Here is a 16567-nt window from a genome sequence, read left to right as displayed (position 1 = left end):
AATTTTGAAAAAAACTCTAAATACCCTAGCATGCTTTCACTTATTTTGTTCATGTGTTTACATACCTTTTGATATGCTTTGCTATCGATGTACCTTATATGCCCCCCAAGTGATCGAGGAGCTTTAGGTCCTTGGTCACTTGCCTTGACCACGACCTATTCGAACATTTCTGCTCGGTAGGAAACGTAATACTTGTAATACAGCAAAACAACACACGTAATGAACAAATACTTGTAAAAATAAATTTACAAAAGTTGGTAAGAATGACTAGCTGCGCACAGTCCCTTATAATCTCGTATTAAAAATGGACTAAACATGTCTTTACGAGTGATCCTAAAAAAGGATCTTACATATATAAGAGATTAGCCATATAACGTGGTTAACCCTTTTTTTTCAAAACTTGTAAAAAGTAAATTTTAATACAAGCCAGTCCTTTAAAAAGGACTGTTCCCTGATAATACTTGCGCAGGTGTTCTCCATTCCAATAACGTGGAACGAGATCTCCGTTTAGGCGTGCAAGTTTGTAGGTGCCCGGGTGAAGGACTTCTTCAATCTGGTAAGGTCCTTCCTAATTAGGTGCGAGTACTCCAGCAGTGCGTTCGCGGGTATTCAAGAAAAATCGTCGTAGCACCAAGTCACCGACGTTGAATTTCCTTTCTTTTACTTTCGAGTTAAAGTACCGGGCGACCTTTTGCTGGTACGCAGCAACTCGGAGTTGGGCTTTCTTTCGTATTTCGTCCATTGAGTCTAGGGACTCCATCATCAGTTGGTTGTTCTGGTCCTGGTCGTATGCTATGCGTCGATGTGAGGGGGGATCTAACTCGACAGGTAACATGGCCTCATATCCGTAGGCTAAGGAAAATGGGGTATGCCCTATCGTTGTTCGGTGAGAAGTTCTATACGACAAGAGGACTTCAGGCAGCTGCTCTGGCCATGCTCCTTTAGCGTCTTCAAGCCTCTTCTTCAGGGTGTCCTTAAGAGTTTTATTCGTGGCCTCGACCTGCCTGTTCGCTTGTGGATGCGCAACCGAAGAAAAGCTTTTGATAATTTCGTGCCTTTCACAGAAGTCGGTGAATACACCGCTGTCAAATTGGGTTCTGTTGTTTGAAACAATCTTTTGGGGCAAACCATAGCAGCACACAATGTTCTTGATTACAAAGTCAAGAACTTTCTTGGTCGTAATGGTAGCGAGTGGTTCAGCTTCGGCCCATTTGGTGAAGTAGTCGACTGCCACAACTGCGTACTTCACTCCGCCCTTTCCTTTTGACAGGGATCCAATCAAGTCTATCCCCCATACTGCAAAAGGCCACGGACTTTGCATCTGTTTCAACTCGTTTGGAGCTGCTCGTGGAATTTTGGAGAACCTTTGACATTTATCGCATTTTCGTACAAACTCCATTGAATCTTCGTTCATAGTCGGCCAGAAGTAGCCTTGCCTTAGAATCTTTTTTGCCAAACTCTGCCCCCCAGCGTGATCCCCGCAGAAGCCTTCATGCACCTCTTTCATTAGTTCCTTAGCTTTTTCTGGTGTAACGCATCTGAGTAGTGGCATTGAATACCCTCTCCTGTACATAACACCATCGACCAGTATGTACCTAGCAGCCTGCCTTTGTAGAGTTCTGGCTTTGTTTCTATCTGTTGGTAGCACACCATTTGCCAGATACTCCAAGTAAGGTGCCATCCATGTATCCTCCATTCGGATTTCCATACTGGCTTCAGTTGCATGTATGCTTGGCTCACTCAATCTTTCTATTGGCACAATGTTCAAAGTGTCAGCATCTTTTGCTCTCGCGAGTTTGGCTAAGGCGTCTGCGTTGGAATTCTGATCCCGCGGTATTTGCTGGAGGGTATACTTCGTGAACTGGGCTAGCAGGTCTTTGGTTTTGTTTAAGTAGGCCACCATTTTTAGGCCTCGTGCCTGATATTCCCCCAGAACTTGATTCATTACTAGCTGTGAATCACTGTAAATATCAAGCATCTTTATACTCATGTCTTTCGCCATTCTTAACCCAGCGAGGAGTGCTTCGTATTCGGCTTCATTATTTGACGCGGTGAAGTCGAACCTAATGGTGCAGTGAAATCGATGCCCTTCTGGCGTTATCAATATCACACCCGCTCCTGCGTGAGATTCGTTAGATGATCCATCCGTTAACTTCCACGAAGGAGTTTTATCTTGAGGCTCAGGCTCACTAGGTTATTCGCACTACTCGCTGTCTGGGAGTTCGGTGAACTCTGCAATAATATCAGCCAAGACTTCTCCTTTTACTGCTGCTCACGGTGAATATGTGATATCGAACTGCCCTAGTTCGACTGCCCATTTTAATAAGCGCCCAGCCACCTCTGGCTTTTGGAGGACTTACCGAAGGGGCTGGTCGGTTAACACTATGATAGGATGGGCTTGGAAGTAAGGGCGCAACTTCCTTGAGGCCAGGATTAAGCAATATGCTAACCTTTCGATGGGTGGATATCTCAGTTCTGCCTCGATCAGCCTCTTGCTTACATAGTAAACCGCTTTTTGTACGCCTTCTTCCTCGCGTACTAGTACCGCACTAGTAGCAACTTCAGTGATCGCCAGGTAAATGAACAAAGTTTCTCCTTCGATTGGCTTTGATAAAATGGGAGGCTGTGCCATATGGGCTTTCAAGGCTTGGAAAGCTTGCTCGCAGTCTCCTGTCCATTCAAACTTCTTATTGCCCCTAAGTAGATTGAAAAAAGGGATGCATTTGTCTGTTGATTTTGAAATAAATCTACTTAGGGCTGCAATCCTTTCGGTTAAACTTTGTACATCCTTGATCCTTTTTGGCAATTTCATGTCGATCAGGGCTTTTATCTTATCGGGGTTGGCCTCGATTCCTCTTGAATTTACAATGAACCCCAAAAACTTCCCTGATCCAACTCCGAAGGAACATTTGAGAGGATTTAGTTTCATCTGGTACTTGTTCAATACATCAAAACATTCTTGTAAATTCCTTACATGTCCTTCTGCCTTCTTAGACTTTACCAGCATGTCATCCACGTACACCTCCATGTTTATCCCGATCAACTCTTTAAACATGTGGTTAACTAACCGCTGGTAAGTTGCACCTGGGTTTTTTAGTCCGAAGGGCATTACTTTATAACAGTATAAGCCCGTATCGGTCCGGAAGCTGGTGTGATCCTTCTAGGGGGATGCACACTAATCTGGTTGTAGCCTGAATATGCATCCATGAAGGAGAGGATCTCGTGTCCTGCAGTAGCATCGACCAACTGGTCGATTCTTGGGAGTGGGAAGCAGTCCTTTGGGCAGGCTTTATTGAGTTTTGTAAAATCCACACAGGTTCGCCATTTTTCGTTAGGCTTGGGAACTAGTACTGGATTGGAGACCCACGATGGATAAAACGCCACCCTGATGAACCCATTCTCCTTTAACCTTTCAACTTCTTCTTTTAAGGCTCTTGATCGATCCTTATCGAGCAGCCTTCTTTTTTGTTGCACGGGTGGAAAAGTCTTGTCTATGTTCAGGTCATGGCTGATAACTGCAGGGTCTATCCCAGCCATGTCTTTGTGCGACCAGGCAAAGACTTCCTGGTTCTTCCATAAAAATTCCACTAGTGCATGCTTCGTGGTTGTCTCTAGATTTTTCACGACCTTCACGACTCTGGTCGGGACTTTTTCGTCGAGTTGGACCTCTTCCAGGTCCTCGACGGGTCCAACGTTCTCTTCAAAATCCCCAAAGCGAGGATCTATATCTCTATCCTCACTTTGGGCAACACCCTATTTGGTGACTTCATCACCGGATTGGGCTTGTGTATTAATTGCCATCTGCAACCTATCTGAGGTAGTGCTCTTTGATGTTCCCTTTTTCGCCTTCGTGACTGAGGCATTGTAGCACTCTCTGGCCTCCCTATGGTTTCCCAACACGCATCCTACCCCTGCGTCTGTCGGGAATTTCATGGCCAAGTGCCACATACAGGTGACGACCTGTAGATCAACCAGTATAGGCATCCCAATGACGGCATTGTACGCCGAAGGACAATCAACTACTATAAAAGTAGTGAGTAATGTCCTGGTAGCAAGCGCTGTACCTGTCGTCACTGGTAGTCTGATTGATCCGACGGGGGCGAGTCCCTCACCAGAGAAGCCGTATATTGTTTGGTTGCAGGGCTCCAAGTCCTTAACGAACAATTTCATGCATTCCAGCGAAGACTTATACAGGATATTGACCGAACTTCCTGTATCGACCAGCACTCTCTTCACCATCATGTTGGCCATTTGGATATCCACGACCAGCGAATCGGAATATAGGAACCGGACATGTTGGGCATCGCTATCAGAGAAGGTTATCTTGCCTTCCTCTGACCGAGCCTTCTTTGGTGCATGGTCCTCGACAGTCATCATCTCGATGTCCTGGTCGTGGCGCAGAGTCCAAGCGTATCATTCCCTAGCCTTTCCGCTATTTCCCGCGAGGTGCGGGCCTCCACAAATGGTTAACAGTGTGCCAGTCACGGGGGCAGGCTGCAAAGGTGGCGAGCGTTGGCGTGTGGGCGCTTCCTTGTTGCCACCTCGAGCTTCTCGTTGGGAATTTCCCGAGGCCCGTACATATCTTCTCAAGTGTCCTTGTCTGATAAGGAAATCGATCTCATCTTTTAATTGGTTGCATTCATTTGTGTCATGTCCGTAGTCGTTATGATAACGACAAAACTTGGTAGTGTCTCTTTTCGAAATATCCTTTCGAATGGGGGCAGGCTTCTTATAAGGCATACTGGAACTCGTGGCCTGATAAACCTCTCCCCGAGACTCAACTAGGGCAGTGTAGTTAGTGAACCGAGGTTCATAACGGTTACCCTTGGCTTGTTTATTGTCGGAGGTGGAAGGCTCATTGTGTGTCCGTTTTCCACCATTCTTGCCATTGCCGTTGCCATTCCCGTTGCCCTTGCCGTTGCCATTAGGTTTAGACCCATTGGCAGCCTTGGCGGGCTCGGCAGCCTTTTTATCCTTGCCTGAAGGCTTGCCATCGTCGGCAATGGCATCTTCGAGCTTGATGTAACGATCAGCCCGGTCCAAGAATTCCTGGGTAGTTCTAACCCCATCCTTTCGGAGGCTTTTCCAGAGGGGGGTGCGACGCCTAACCCCTGCAGTTATGGCCATCATTTTTCCTTCGTCCCCCACAGTTTTTGCTCCAGCTGCTGCTCGCATAAAGCGCTGGATGTAGTACTTCAGTGATTCTCCATCCTGCTGGCGAATTTCAACCAGCTGGTTTGCCTCAGTCGGATGCACACGACCTGCGTAGAACTTTCTGTAAAACTCCTTTACGAACATCTCCCAGGAAACTATGCTTGCAGGAGGGAACTTGAAAAACCACTCCTGCGCGGCATCAGAAAGTGTTGCAGGGAAGATCTTGCACCGACCATCTTCGGAAACTTTCTGAATGTCCATTTGTATCTCAAATTTATTGACGTGAGATACCGGGTCACCGTACCCATCAAAGATCGGAAGCGTAGGCCTTTTAAACTTGCTAGGAGTCTTTGCCATAGCTATCCTCTGGACGAAAGGAGTGCCTTTCCTCCTGTCGTGGTCGATATGAGATGTTCTTCCCCCGACCAGTTGTTGCATCGCCTGGTTGAGGGCATCTATATGGGCCTGCACAGCGACAGGAATCGCTGTGGCCTCTGTCGGTGGGGGGATTTTCTCGCCATGCCGCTCGCAGCGATCGTTGAGCACATCTCTCAAGTCCTCGTCTCTTCTCCGCTGCTCGCTAGCTCCGAGCCGGTTGAAGACGTTATTTTGCCTGGGTTGCCCCCCAGCGTCCCATCTGCAAGGTTGGTCATCTTGAGATGGCTCGCTCCTGTTTCCACCTCTTTCGTCATTCCTTCAACCGACATTTCCTCTGCTGGAATCGGCTTCATCATAACCATTGCCATCTCTGAACCATGATTGGCTGTGACGGGATCGACTGTTCCCTCGATTTCCTTCCTGGGCTGAAACGTCCCGAGCGTTAGAGGGTGGCCTGCGTTGGTCGTTAGGTCCCCATGCATTATCATACCGTGGGGGACCTCGAACTGCAGAGCCTAACTCTGAGTTCCTCCTATTACCAGGAGGATGCTGTCCTCTGTTCGGAAGGTTCGGCTCGTTGCCCCTATGGCGTCTAGGACTACGAGGCTGCTGCCCAGTCCTATTCTGCCTCTGCTGCGGGGGATTGCCACGACCAGCTTGGGAAGGAGGTTGTGCCTCAGGGTCCCCTAGCGGGACATCGCCCTGAGGCGCTGGTGGCTGCTCGGGCCTTTGTGGGCTCGAGGGTTGGATAGGTGGACTAGGATTGGGACCTTTGTGGGGTGGCCCATTTGCGGGTTGATCAGGCTGTGAGGCAGGTGCAGCCTGATTCCCAGCCAATTGGAAGGCCGCCTCGAGGGCTGCCATGGCTTCGCTCTGGCGACGGTCCATCTGCGCCTGCCTCTCACTTAACTCCACATGCTGCCATTCAATCTCTTGCTGCTGTCGCGCCATGATTTCGGCAGCACTTTCCTGACTAGCCCTTAGATTGGCCAGCTCTTCATGCAACGCCCCCAGAGTACTCTTCAGCGTCGCGTCATCCATTTCTTCCTCCTCAAAGTCCAAATGTGGCTCATCCTCAGCCACGCTTGCAGGAGGAGGAGGAGGCGGGTTTGATGGTGCAGCAGCAGCCGCTTGTCCAGTTTTCGCCATTGGTTTTCTCAATGGTGATATATCAAGCTCTCAATGAAAGCACCAGAATGTTGACTTTGATTTTGGCCAACTGACACGGAGTCAGAATACGCTTGACGTGGATGAATGCGTTGAAAAGAACGTGATGACGAAAATAATAAGAACACAAGATTTTTATAGTGGTTCGGCCCCGGGATCTGGTAATAACCTACATTCACTTAGATTGTTATTGATGTAAGATCCAAAGGAGTGATCAAAGAACTAGGGTTCAATGAGTTTCACCAACCTCTGAAGAATAATACAATATCTCAAATAGAATTACTCTAGTATCTAATAATTCAAAAGCCAAAAGTCCCTTCCTTGAGCTATCTTTCTCTATTTATAGGCTCAAGGGGGATTACATGAATTTGTTACAGATATTCTCTCCTAAATAATCGGATACTCAGGAGATTGTGGGAGTCAATTTCGGGATTTACAAAGATCTTTATAGAAACGTCATGAAGCATGCGGAACTTGCGACCAAGCTGATCGCAGGTAAACTTCGGCTGCTTACTGCTTATAATTTGTCTTCTGGTCGATACCCTAGCAGAGTTCCTCCAAGTGTCAGCCACGTGCCCAGGAATTACTTGCCACGTCATCTACGCCAGTTTTTTGGATAACAGATTATAAAAGAAATTCACAACAACATGATTGATTATAATGCTGGGAAGATGAAATCGAACCCATTAAACTTGAAATCAAACAAACTTGCTCACTTCTCTACATTGTATGACTTGATATGCCACTTAAGTGACAGCTAATGTGACAATTCTTTTATTCCAAGAAGTTCAAAATTTTGGTAATACAGTTGGTACATTAGCTACCATAGAAGCCTATATATAATGTCTTCACTACTCTCATTCGGGGTTAAGAGAATCAGTAGAGAATTTTTTCAGCGTTTTTTTGTTCTGTTTTTTAAAGCATTTTTTTAGAGTGTTTGAACATGGAGCAAGTCTCCCTTTTTGTAATTTTGTACTTGATACTCAAGAAAGAATAAAGTCTAATCAGCCATTATTTGGGGCTATTCTACCTTGGATGTAGGCTTTTAATTGAGTTGAATCAAGTAATGTGTTTGGTGTATTTTTTGTTTTAAAGTCTTATCATTTTTTATTCTATGTTTCTACATTACTCTTTCTTGTTTTGCTGATTACTCTTTCTTGTTTTGTTGTTCTTTAAGGGTGTAGGATTTACACCACATTTCTAAAAGAGACTTGTTTATTCCATATATGAATAGCAATAATCAGCACACATATCAGATCAGAGCCTAACAGAGCAAGAAAATTAAATAACTGCTTAAAGAAGAAGAATAAAAGGGTCATACCTAATCATTTTTTCAACCTGCTTTGCAACACTATATTCCAAATCTGCTTCTTTTTGCTTGGTGCATCCACATTTTGTTGTCCTCTTTGATTCCAAAATTCTGGGTAGAACATAGAGCTGATATTCCTCATGCAGAAGTATATACTGCATATTTTAAAGTCAAGAAAACAGTCAACTTCTTCAATTTGATAACATGTTTCATTAGACAAATATAAATGGCAAGTCTCACCTCATCCCTAAATAATGTTAGAACTAGATTTCCTTTCAGTACCACCTGAAATAATCAACAAAAAAGAAAGAGGTGAGAAAAACATGCAATACAATATTCCATTGAATAAATCAATCATGTTTTTTATGTTCTACTCTTCAACCAAATCATTCTATTCCACATCTTACAACGAAAATAATTTCAATACAAATACTTAGCATGGCGATTGCATTTATACAAAACTTCTACCCTTTAACATGGGTACATACCATTGGCACAATTACAAAAGTTTTACAAATCACTTATGGAATTTATTTTATATGAAACAACCTTGTATTACAAATCACTTATGGAATATTAAGAAAATACTTATTGCATATATGGAATATATTTGAATAAAAAGAAAAATCCCATTTGTGTTCATAGTTGAAAGATTCATGAAGCGCCTAAAAACAGAGAACAATAATTAAAGACCCATTGACCGAAATCAGTGTGCATTATAGTAGTCATGCTCATGATTGTTTTTCTTTTTTTCTTGCATCAATGGGGATTTGAACCCCCCCTCCTCCCACACACACCAAACCACCAGAGCTACTCAAGTGGCAACTATGCTCATGATTGTGAATGATAAAATAATATATTTTTTTGTAAAATTAGCTAGAAGTTTATCAACGAATCACCAAATTTATTTTTACAATCAAGAAATGTAATCTATTAAGGTTTACCATAGCAATATCGATGCTAGTAACATGAAGCAGCTCATCTGGAAACAACACACTCTAAATCGTGTTGGAAACATTATTGCACATATAAATATAATAAGAAGACAAAGAAACTTGTCATCACCCATCATATTAAGAACAACAATGTATAGTTGTGTCAATTTGTAAAAACATATGCTCTTCATTTTTAAGCATAAGAAATAAAGTTTATATTCTAGTAGAAAAAGATCATTGAGCTTTCATATCACAAGAAAGCTTAAAAGAATTATACATAACCTATAGGATTGTCATTATTATATATGAGTATATCTCATACGGTAGATTAACACAAGCTCAACCAATTCCCACAGACCATCAAGCATTTGTAAACAATGATGATAATAATAATAAATGTAATTGTAAAAATAAAAAATTACCGATGATAAAAATCACTATCTCGATCATCTCTTGACATGGCATGCAAAAGGTTGTACATTTGTAGCATCATCTTCCTCGGCAGCTATCATAAACATATTGTCAGTAAAGTGAAAGCACATTTATCCTGAGATAATTTCATCTACATGCATATATATGAATAAGCAATGAAAAAATTATTAAAGGATAGAGAGAGAGAGAGAAAATAAAATTTCAAATTCAGTTACCTTCTCTGAGAAAAGATTAACACGAACAAACGAACAAAAGAGATCCATAAACGCATGTAGTATAAGTACATTTTGATGGGGATGCAAAATACTGTGCCAAGTTATTAGAGATATCATGTATAAAATACAATTATTTTAATTTCCCAACAATTCACAACCAAAAACAAGGTAATGATTTATCTTTCTAATATTCCTGATGCATATGACCATCAAACTATCTTTATGGAACACAATAATCAAAAAGCCATGGAATGAAGCATATAGATATTGATCTCTATCTACAGATTAAATTTAAAAGGACAAATTAATAAGTTTCTTTTATCTGTTTAAAAGTAAACTATTAACACATTCAAAAGGCTGTGTCCTTTCATTATTGTTAAGGCCCTTCAATTAACCTTTAACAAACTTTCCACCTTTTCCATGATGTGCATCACTATTTTTTATTCCCATGATTTGCATGTATGACTAGAGGTAACTCTCTTGAGCTATAAAACATTTGAGACTTGAGTCTGTTAAAGAATTACTACCTGAGTCAAGTTTGAACATCCTAATTATAACATCAAACTACCAAAAGGTAAAAGAAATTGAGACTCACCAACAAAGTAATAACAGTACTGCTTAAATCCAATATAAGCCTCAAAGCTTGTTCTCGAAAAGCCATCAAGTCAAGAAGCAGCTGATTCATTATAAAATATACACATATTAATCATAGTTAATTTGATGTCAAAATATTATAAAATAAGTTGAATAAAAATTTTCAACAATAAATAGGAGAAATCTAATGGATTTTCATAGTTCAAACTCCAAATAGTAAAGTTCACTTGAAACCAATGAACATAACATTAAAGGGTTCATAAAACAAAACAAAAATCTATCACGCATGTGTGAGTGTGACAATGCATGTGCACAATGCAAGAGAAAGTTGGTGTTGAGATGGAGAACGAGAAAGGGAAACACAATCAGCAATCCTCTCTTTTCTAATGTTGTCCAAACCATCTTAATCATCACTAAAACACTATGACTAAAACTCCATAAACGTAAGACCACACAAAATTCTAAGTTAGCCCGAGCTTATTTGAATAATAAATTAACAATAGAAGTTCTCCATGAGCTAAGTAAACTATAAATAACATTAGACTTACAAATTGATAGTAGGTAAAAAATCTAGTGTAAAATATGAAATAAGAAAAGAATGGAAGTAACCCATGTAGTACCTAAATCCATGGCTCCAAAGACTGCAAATAAAGTTCTGCATTATCATGTAAAGCATCCAAAGCAAACTTGTCAACCTGGAACCAGTATTCTCACTAGTGAATAAAATTCCGAAAACCCCACTTTGCGTTCTGCCAAACAAAATATCCTGCATTCAAGTGAAAAATAAACAATTCTTACACGTTCAAGTTGTAATTTGCTAAAATGTTTAGGAAACTTCTTTGAGAGTAATACACCAAGTCTTGGATGGTTTGGAAACATGCCTGCTTTCCAAAATGCTTCTGAAAACACATGGCCAACGGGATCTGGGTAGTCCAATATTTGATTTAGCCTATACATTTTAGCCATAAGACCTTTAGCAACTTCAGTAAGTTGAACTACCCATTGCATATTCAAACCCTTATGCGACCCGACCCGTTACAACTAGAAATAGGGCAATCAATTCTCGTAATGTTATCTTGAAGCTTTGAAGCAACGCACCTGGCCATGCACCCGGAACAGTAAGAATGGATACAACCTTTGATGCTAAACAACTCACTTCAAGACTTGGGTTCCGCGCATAACTCGCAAATGAAAGATGGGTCATTGTTGGAATTTGAAGACTGCCCGTTTTTGGAGCGTGGTGCGGCTGAGGCGCTCTAGGGCTAGCCACCACTTGCAGATGAGGGAACAGGCGTCACGGCTGGGTTTAGAATCAAGCAGGCGGAAAAAGAAGAGGAAGACGGTGGCTGATACTGAAACCCTAACTAGGTATCGCTTGAGGGATGGTGAGAAGTGTGTTAGAAAACTATTTAGAGCTTTGGAAATAAAAAAAATAGAGGCAAATAAAAAAGTAAAAAGTAGAAGATAATTTGGCTCCAAAATTTTGGTACCGCCAATTTTGATATGGCCAATTTATTTTCCAGCTGTTATTTTATTATTTGATGTATTATAATACTTTTTCAATACTATTATATTCATGTGTTATGGAAAGGGGTATTTGGTGTAGTGAATAGAATCTGCGGTTGATAGTTAGAGGATATACCTCTATGAACAATGAAGTAAAGAAAGAAGATCTTGTAGGAATGGTTACGAATCCTACTATTTTAACAGGGATAAGTTATGATATAAGGATCGGACGAGTAATCCGATGGATGCTGGCATTGTGGTGGAGATTCTAGATGAGTCTTGTACTAGCTCCTTATAATTGTTGTATCCAGGAAGTTTGAATGGGTATTAAGACCTAAATTTGTATACCGGGAGGCACAGTTCCTAATTCGTCTAGCAAGTGGGAGATGATAATAAGAAGCTAGAAAGACTATTATGACTCTAGGGTATCATGGAGTTAGTACGGAGGGATATAATTATGGACCGCAAGGGTGGATTACCTTAGAGTGCAAGTAAGATGAATGGATACAAAAGTTGTGACTCAGCAGAATGAGTTAACACACTTTGGTTAATGTGAACGAGTATCACAAGAATGCGTATGTGCGAAGGGAGGCCGTATGTCTCCGTGCGACACCAAAGTCGATATTATCAGATTGAGAACCTTTATTTCCCAAGTTCTAAAAAGGTTCGTACATGGCGATGAGTATAAGATTGAGATGTAGAACTATTGGTTATCTTTAGATAGATTGACAACCTGAAGGAACGACCCAATATTTAAGAATTTTACCTTGAATAACACTACAAGAATGTTAGCCTAATATAACACCTAAAAATCACAATTTTCAAAAAACGCTATGGTTAAATAGAAAAATTAGGCGCGCTCTTGATACAGTAAATTTTAAAGCCCGCCACTAGCTTTTCCATCTCCCCCTCTAATATTCTATTAGCCCTAAAGTATCTCTCTCTCTCTCTCTTGTATCTTCTTCTTCACAAATCAACCCCGCGTTCCCCTCTCTGTCTCTTTTTCTCTCCCTCTAAAAATAGCCACACATACTCCAATATCATACCTTCTCTCAATCTCTCGTTCATCCCACTCACAGTGACTCTCTCTTTCGCTCTCTCTGGTTTGGAACCATCGTTCACCGACCTATCTCTCTCATTCTCTTTCAGATGTGGGTGCTAAGGATCAATGATGAAGGGTCCCAGGAAAGGGATTTGGGGCGGTGATGAAAAGACGCAATAAGGGGCGAAGCCGATGCTCCCCAAAGTTCTTTGACCCTTTCTTCTCTCTAGCGCGAACCAGAGGCCTTTCCTCCATGGGCGATGGGCAACCGAGTCTATCCATTATGTGAAGTAGGGTAACTTTAACCCATTTTTTTAATTTATGATATATGAAGTATGATTTCTATGTAAACTAAGGTAACTGAGCCTATCAATTTTGATTTTTTTTTTGTGTTGATTTATGGATTTGAAAGTTTAAAATCCTAAACCTCAAACATTTAATGGTCCGAATTTTCTCAAATTTTTATAGTTTTCCTTGCCATTATTTATGTAACACTCGATCATGCTCTTTGATGGTTTTTTTTTTGTAGTTTATTTTAATATTGATTGTGTTCATGTTGCCATTTACAGACCAAAAGCAAACCATTGAAGCAAACCACGACCACACCCCTGCTGAAGCCTCCCTCACGCAGCAGAAGCATACCACGACCACACCCGTGTTGAAATCGTTGGGTCTCTCGTCCCTCCCCCTCTGTTTATATCTCCTGCTGGCTATGAGCAAGAACAGAAGACCTCTGTTTATCTCTATGAGAGGTATAGTTTGTGTTTTTTTTTTTAGATTTCAATATCAAGAAAACATTTTGAATATTATCAGTATATATATATGTGTGTGTGTGTGTGTGTGTGTGTGTGTGTGTGTGTGTGCTTGTGTTAGAATTATTTCTAAAATCCTGACTTTCATATGTATAGGCTTGTTTGTCTCTCATTGTTTAGATTGAGCGTAATTTTCTCAGAGCTTGTGTTTGTGAGAACTAGTTTTGTCAGAGAGAAAGGTGTTGAAAAACTCAATCTTCTAGTTGTAATTTTTGAGTATGTACTATTGCTTTGTGTGACTGGAACCAAGTAATTTTAGTTGTGTTTCTTCTCTTAATTTCTCAGTTATTTTTCATTTATGCTTTCATGCTACTTCTTTTGTGTTAAATCTAAGTGTTTTAAATCATGGATTTGGAGTAGTTAATCCTCAGTGTGCCTTAGAGTTTGGTTGTTTGGGCCTATGGGAAATTTGTCATGTTCTGTATGTCATTATCTTTTGTGGCATTTTTGGCTTGTTGGTCTTATTTCTTCTATGACAGACTTTGTATTGTTATGTTTTCTTATTTTGATGAATATATTTGGATACTGCCTTGGAATTTTTTCAGCATATGATTATCTTATTTCTATTTGGTTGGAGGTCTATAAATAAGAGTCACCTTTTCATTTTGTATTTCTATTTGGTTGTGATTATGTTGGTTTTTGTGAGTGTGGAAGAACATGTTTGAAGGGTTCCCTTTCTTATTTCATTTCTGTGCACAATAGCTATTTGTTTAGTTGATTTTCCTTAGTTTGAATGCCTCCATGCACAACTAATATGAAGGGTTAAGTAAGGTATATACTTATTCAAACTACTGGATGGATTGAGATTCTTGACTCATTGGAATTAATTCACCCAAAGTAAATGGAACCTTTAGGTAAATAAAGAGTGATTTTAAAATAAATTAATTAACCATATAACTATCGAGTATTCTCTTGACGACAACACTTAGTCAATACCTTACTATTTGTATTTGTTAGTGTCTTTAGTTCTGTTAGTATTACTGTTAATATAGACTCTTCCTGTAACTAATTGTAGTTAGTCTTTACAATGGTTAGAATTGCTTGTGTTGGTATTTTTGTAGTTACCTCTCCTTTAGTCCTTTTTGTTGTATTTTTTTGTATGAAGTTAGGATTGTCCAGATTTGATTTATGCATGTTGTATTATCTAATTTTATTAAGCTTTTGTTATAAGTGTGAACTGAAGCTGTACTCTCTTAAAGTTAAACTATTATTATTTGCATATCTTTTTTTTTGCAATTGTATTTCATTTGCATGTTTTAGGTTCTTGATCACAGAAGTGAAAAGACATTTAAATTTTGCGTGTTTAGTAAATTTGTTCTTCTATTTTATTAGTTATCTTTTTGCCTGAAATACTATGTTTTGCACACTACCTTTATGTATTTTTTTGTAATGATGAAATGGAGATCATTGGCACTTGTCTAATTCAGGATACAGCCAAATTGGATTGTGAGATTTTGGCCATTTGATAATTGAAAATTTGCTTCCATATGCAAGCAATTTATGAAATTATTAAAACCTGTCGTTCTTATTTGATAATGAACAAGTGCTCAGCTCCAATTACTCAACATGGTATGTACTCAACTCAGTTTTTTATTTTGTTTCTTAGTCATTGAGTTAATATAATATATGGCTTCAGTTTATTCTTGTTTCTTGCCTGACCTTTTATTTTCTTGAGTTCTTTGATTCCTTCTAGCTTTTCCTCTATTCTGAAGTTGTTTTTTAACTAAGAGAGATGAGTAGGTATTTACCAACTTTATTTTATAATTTAATTTATATTAATAACAATGTGGGAAAGAATCCATTGAGCGTTTATGTGGCTGCCTAGTAACTTCCCCACCGCTGCTGGATTAGCTTCCTCTGCTGCTCGTTTAGCTTGTTTTAGTAATATAAATTTTTTAAGTCTTTCTTCTTTTCATACAGATGTAGTGTTGTTTTAACCGTTTTTCTTCTAAAGTATAGTTAAAAGAACCATAGTTTTGATTGTGTTTTCTAAAGTGCTAAAGTACCATTAACTTGATTTAAAATGTATGTTAAAGTGATCTTTGATTTATTTTACTGAAAGTCCATTTTTCCATATCTGTTTTGTTTTTGTATTTCTCTCTTCCCTTCTCTATGTTGGTCTTTTTCCCATTTTTTTTCTTTCTTTTTAATAAAATGGCCAAATAAGTTATATGTATTTCTGATTGTTTGTTTTGGATTTAGACAGAGTTAGAAGTTTTACAATAAGTTTTCTTTCATTTGTAAATCCGGTGTTCTTGATTTTCTTAGTTGTTCGAAGCTTTTTTTTTTTAGTTTTGTTGCTTGTTAATTAGGAATATATATTTTGATTTTTTTTTTGAAATTGATTTGATAATCTGATATGGGAAATTTTGGGGAATTTTAGTTGGCACTTCAGATTTGATTGGCTTACAATATTCTTGTACAGTTAAAGAGTACACAAAATTTGAACTCAAGGGCTTAACTTTCTCTTGGTACTTTAGCTTTAATATGCAAAATTTGTAACCATAGATTTCAATTTGAGTCCAATATGGGCTCCTTTCTGACCACAGGGATCTCAGCCAACATATTTTTGGTTCATTTTATAGTAGTTAGAATCTACCTCACACAAAAATATGTTGAATAACTTGCAGCATAGCTAGAGAGCTTGATTTGGAGGAGTGGACTTCCAGGACTGAAACTGCTAATGTGCTACATGAGCCAGTATGTCTCTTTTCATCTCATCTCATCTCATCTTGCAAGTCATTTATAATTTAAGTAGTTTCTTTTTCTCTAGAGTTAATTATGAGAAATTCATAAACATTGTTTGGTGAATGAAAATTTTATTGTTCTGCTTTACTAACTCTGTTAGATCATTCCTTTTATTCTGTTAACATTCAATTTTATACATATTTGCAAAATTTGGGCTCCTTAATCTATTTTTAAAATTTAAAATGTATTTGAATGAATTAGTTTAGTGATAGTGCTAGTTCTCTCAATATCCTTTCTTTCCATATCAAGTTTGAAATTCATGTCTAGATCATTTC

General features: G+C 39.5%; 1 pseudogene; it reads right to left on the bottom strand.

The window, feature by feature from the left end:
- Window positions 1-7824: 7824 nt before the first annotated feature.
- On the bottom strand, window positions 7825-11213 carry LOC133800076 (probable protein NAP1; annotated as a pseudogene).
- Between the last annotated feature and the right edge of the window lie 5354 nt (window positions 11214-16567).

Source organism: Humulus lupulus, chromosome 9, assembly GCF_963169125.1.
Source record: "Humulus lupulus chromosome 9, drHumLupu1.1, whole genome shotgun sequence".
Lineage (NCBI taxonomy): Eukaryota > Viridiplantae > Streptophyta > Magnoliopsida > Rosales > Cannabaceae > Humulus > Humulus lupulus.
The sequence above is the reverse complement of the archived record's forward strand: the minus strand, read 5'-3'. Positions and strand labels throughout refer to the sequence as shown.